Raw genomic sequence first — 5,513 nt, 5'->3', positions numbered from 1 at the left:
CAGACAAAGTGGACTTCAAGGAAAAAAATTATTGATAGACTATTTTATAATAAATAGTTTAATTTACCAGAAATATGTAATGATTCTAAAACTGTATGCACTTAATAAAATAGCCTCAAAATGTGTAAGGCAAAAATCAACATAACTTCAGGAGGAAATACATAAATCTACAATCATAGTGTAAAATTTTCACATGCCTTTGTCATTAAGGAGGCAAAAAAATATAGATTTGAACTTCACAATTAACAAATCTGACCTAATTGATATATAAAGAATATTTCACCTAACCCTGTAGATTACATTTTTTAAAATTACACTTGGAATATTTATAAAAACTACCACATGCTAGGTTTAAGTCAAATCTCAATGAAAAACAAAGGATTGAAATCATACAGTTTGTTGTCTGGCAGTAGTGGAATCACATTAGAAATAAATTATAAAAAGATCATTTGAAGATCCCTCCAGGTATGGAAATTAAGAATTATCCTTTAAGGGGCACTTCAGTGGCTCAGACAGTTAAGTGACCAACTCTTGATTTCAGTTCAGGTCATGATCTCAGGGTCATGAATTTGAGCATCACATTGGACTCTGCGCTGGGCATGGAGCCTGCATAAGATTCTCTCTCTCCCTCTCCCTCTGCCCCTAGGCTCCATGCTTGCTCTCTCTCTAACTAAAAGGAAAAAAAAGAAAAGAAAGAATTATCCTTTAAATAACCCATAAATCAATGAAGAAATAACAATGGAAACTAGAAAATATTTTACCGGAATGATAATGAAAATACTGCAAAGCATGCCGGTTGCAGCTAAAGCCATACTTAGAGGAAAATTTATACGCTTACAACACATACAGTAGAAAAGAAGAAAAGCTGAAAAGGCAGTGATCTAAGCATCTACCTCAAAAAGTTGCAAAAATATCAAACTCAAAGTGGAAGGGAGGAAATCATAAAGACAAGAGGAGAACTGAATGGAATATAAGATACAGAATAGAGAGGCTCACCAAAACTAGAAGTTGGTTCTTTGAAAAGACTAATAAAGGGGGCGCCTGGGTGGCTCGGTTGAGCGACTGCCTTCGGCTCAGGTCATGATCCTGGAGTCCCGGGATCGAATCCCGCATTGGGCTCCCTGCTCTGCAGGGAGTCTGCTTCTCCCTCTGACCCTCCCCCCTCTCATATGCTCTTTATCTCATTCTCTCTCTCAAATAAATAAATGAAATCTTTAAAAAAAAAAAAAAGAAAAGACTAATAAAGTCCTAATTCCCTAGTGAGATCAAGGGAAAAAAAGGTAAAAATAACCCATGTTAAGAATGGGAATGCGGATGGGGCGCCTGGGTGGCTCAGTCAGTTAAGCATCTGCCTTTGGCTCAGGTCATGATCCCAGGGTCCTGGGATGGAGCCCAGCGTCAGGGTCCCTGCCTGCTCAGTGGAGAACCTGCTTCTCTCTCTCCTGCTCCCCCTGCTTGTGCTCTCATGCGCTCTCTCTGTCAAATGAATAAATAAAATCTTTGTAAAAAAGAATGGAGGGGGGGACACTGTTATAGATCCTACAAATATTTGAAATATTGTAAGGATATTAAAGCCAATGTTATGTAAATAACTAGAATTTTTTTTTTTTTTTACCAATGGACAATTTTCTAGAAAAGCACGGTTTATCTAAATGGACACAAGAAAATCTCTACAGGCTTGTAACAATGAAAGAAATGGAATGAATAATTTTAAACTTTCCATAAAAAACCCCCCAAATCCAGATGACTTCACTGGTGAGTTTTACCAAATAGTTGAGAAAGAAATAATGCCAATTGTACATAAACTTTTCCAGAGAATAGAAAAAGTGAGACACTTTCCATTTTGTCTTCTGAGGCCAGTGTTACCTTGATACCAAAAGCTGATGAGAACATTATAAAAAAGGAAAATAATAGGCCAGTATAACATGTTTTACATAAATGTAAAAAAAAATTAAGTGAACTATTAGCAAAACAAATCCAGCAATGTCTGGTGAATACACTGTGACCAAAGTGGACTATTCCAGGAAGGCAAGAATGGTTTACCATTTGGGTTGCCCTGGCAGAATGGAGAGAGGTCCTCTGGCTGGAGATACATGAGACACGCTGACTTACTGTGAGCTAGAAATGGTTGTGAAGGATGTCTTCAACAGAGGATTTGTGTTTGGTATAGTCAGTAGATCTGAGAACCCAATCTTGTAGCTGAGTGGAATTTTCTACTTCCAGTCATGCTTCCACAGATACAGGGAAAGCATCAGACAACCTAGAGACCAAATATAAGATCTGTAACGAGGGACTTATTTTCAACCAAAAATGAAGGAGACAACACCCTTGGGGCAGAAATGTCTTTGGAGAGTAAGTTGGTTGAAGGGTTGAAACTGACTCTTGATACCATATTTGTACTGAACACAGGAAAGAAGAGTGGGAAATTGAAGCCCCCTATAAATAAGATTGTTTCTGTCTCAACAGTAATGTTGATATAGATTTTTCTGAACCAACCATTTATGATTGGGTTGTGTTCGCCTTTGAAGGTTGGCTTGCTGGCTCTCAGATGAGTTTTGACAGAGCCAAATCTAAACAGTCACAGAATAATTTTGCCCTGGGTTACAAGGCTACAGACCTCCAGCTGCACCCTCAAGTAAATGATGGCACTGAACTTGGAGGTTCTATCTACCAGGGGCTTAAAATGAGAAGATTGGACCACCAATGAGCCTTGCTTACATAGCTAGCACTAACACCTATTTTGACGTTGCTGCTAACTACACACTGGCTTGTAGAACTCCTTTATCTGCTAAAACAAATAATCCCAGCCTGATTGGACTGGGTTATACTCCAACCTTTCAACCGGGCGTCAAACCAACCCCATCAGCTTTAACTGATTAAAAAGAACATCAGTGCAGGAGGTAACAAGGTTGGGGTGGGATTCGAACTAAGAAGCTTAATGTGGTTTTGAGTTAAGCATCAGTTTTGTCCCTGGAGATGAAGAGACATGAACCTGCTGTGTTTTGGCCTTAAAATTCTCCTGTGCAATTTCAGAAGTGTGAACTTTCTATTCTTCCAAAGAATGGTAATCTTCCCCACACTGAAGTCTACAGACTGGAAGTCCATCCTAAGATCAGTGCTTGAAGGCATGCCTGGAAGTAGTCATGTTTGTGGTACATTTCAGCCTGATGCTGCACTGTTAGTTTACATGCGTGCCTCAGTGACAGTGTAGTTTCATCTTGTAAAGGAAATGACCCAATCCTCCAGTCTGTATTTCATGTCTTGCATGTGCCACACCACTTTTTCAAGACTTTTAGAAATATAATGGTCTCTGTGCTGTAATGGAATCCTTGGTTTTACAGCAGAGTAAAATGAAATAAATCCACCATGGGGGCGCCTGGGTGGCTCAGTCGGTCTACCTTCGGCTCAGGTCATGATCTCAGGATCCTGGGATTGAGCCTCGCATGGGGCTCCTTGCTCAGCGGGGAGTCTGCTTCTCCCTCTGCCCCTGCCCCAGCTTGTGTTCCCTCTCCCTTTCTCTCCCAAATAAATAAATAAAATCTTAAAAAAAAATAAATCCATCATGCTTGGAACAAAGAAAGAGAGAATGGTTTAATGTTTGAAAAAAAATGAAATTTGTCACATTAACAGAATGAAGGGGAAAACATCATATTACCTTCTAAATAAATGCTGAAAAAGAACCTGACAAAACTCAATATATATTCATGATTAGAACTTCTAGCAAATATAAATAAAATTGCCTGAATCTAATAAAATGCACCTATAAATAATCTTACACAAGCATGATTAAATGTTAAAAGCGTTCCCTCTGGAATTGAGAGTGAGACAAAAATGTCCTAGCCAATTTGATAAGCAAGATAAAGAAAGCAAGTATAAGAATATGAAAACAAGGATAAAAACAGCTCCTATTCACAATTTGGTGATGTACATAGACTACCCCAAAAAATCTACAGATAAATTATTAAATTTAATTAGTGAGTTTAGTTAGCCAAGTTATTGGATACCAATATACAAAAATCAATTGTATCCATCTAGCCTAACAACAAGCAAAAATTAAGTTTTTTATTTTCATTTATTTTTGATTGTTTTATTACTGAGGCATAATTAACATTTCAAGTGTGCAATGTAACGACTTAAAAAAAGAAAAAATAAAATACATTGTTAGGTAGATCAGCATGTAAGGACACGGGAAAAAAATAGCCATAATATATTATTAAGTACAAAATTAAGTTGTAAAATACTATATTATAATGGATTCCTATTATTAAAATGAAGTCTATAATATAGGATTACAAGAATTCTTGGAGGATAAAAAACTCCAAACTCACAATGTTCATCTCTAGGCATTACGAGATGAAGGAAAAAGGAATTTCACTTTCTACTTTATATGCATCTTTATGATTCTAATTGTTTTCCAACAAGCATGAACCACTTTTGAAATTCTTAGGACAACAGTAAAATGTTCGAATAAATGCTTTTCCTATTTAAAAAAAACAATGATTTCATATTTGTATATACACTACAAAAAGATCACTACAATGTCTAGTTACCATCAGTCACAATACATAGTTACATTTTTTTCCTGTGATGAGAACTTCTAAGATTTACTCTCTTAACAACTTTCAATTATGCAATATGTTATTAATTATAGTCACTATGCTGTACATTATATCCCATGACTTACTTATTTTATAACTGGAAGTTTGTACTTTTTGACCCCCTCCGTCCATTTTGCCCACCCGACTCCCCCTCTCTTCCAGCAACCACCATCTGTTCTCTGTACTTATGAGCTTGGCTTTTTTGTTTGTTCGTTTTTGTTTTGTTTTGATTTGTTTGTTTTAGATTCCACATGTAAGTGAAATTATATGGTATTTGTCTTTATCTGACTTCTTTCATTTAGCATAATGCCTTCAAGGTCCATCCATGATGTTGCAAATGGCAAGATCTCATTCTTATTTATGGCTGAGTAATATTCCATTCTATATATATCTACCCCATCTTTCTTTTTTTATTCATCTATCAATAAGCACTTAAGTTGTCTCCACATCTTGGCTATTGTAAATAATGCTGCAGTGAACATGGGGGCGCAGATATCTTTTGGAGTTAGTGTTTTTGTTTTCTTTGGATAAATACCCAGAAGTGGAATTCCTGGGTCATATGTTCTATTCTTGACTTTTTGAGGACTCTCCATACTGGGTCCCTAGTGGCTGCACCAATTAACGTTCCCACCACCAGTGCACTAGGTCTTTCCCTTTCCTCCACATGTTTGCTAACGCCTGTTATTTCTTGCCTTTTTGATGATAGCCATTCTAACAGGTGTGAGGTGATATCTCATTGTGGTTTTGACTGACATTTCCCTGATAATTAGGGATGTTGAACATCTTTTCATGTATCTATTGGCCATCTGGATGTCTTCTTTGGAAAAATGTCTATTCAGTTCTTCTGTCCATTTTTTAATCAGATTGTTTTGCTACTTCAATGGAATGAATTGAGTTTTAAGAGTTCTTTATATA

At 36.8% G+C, this 5,513-nt stretch overlaps 1 pseudogene; it reads left to right on the top strand.

Moving 5' to 3' along the window:
• Positions 1 to 2,137: 2,137 nt before the first annotated feature.
• LOC102742493 (non-selective voltage-gated ion channel VDAC3 pseudogene) lies at positions 2,138 to 3,167 on the top strand (annotated as a pseudogene).
• The last annotated feature ends 2,346 nt before the right edge of the window (positions 3,168 to 5,513 follow it).

The sequence above is a fragment of the Leptonychotes weddellii genome, chromosome 2 (assembly GCF_054177405.1).
Source record: "Leptonychotes weddellii isolate Sample4059 chromosome 2, ASM5417740v2, whole genome shotgun sequence".
Classification (NCBI taxonomy): Eukaryota; Metazoa; Chordata; class Mammalia; order Carnivora; family Phocidae; genus Leptonychotes; species Leptonychotes weddellii.
The sequence above is the reverse complement of the archived record's forward strand: the minus strand, read 5'-3'. Positions and strand labels throughout refer to the sequence as shown.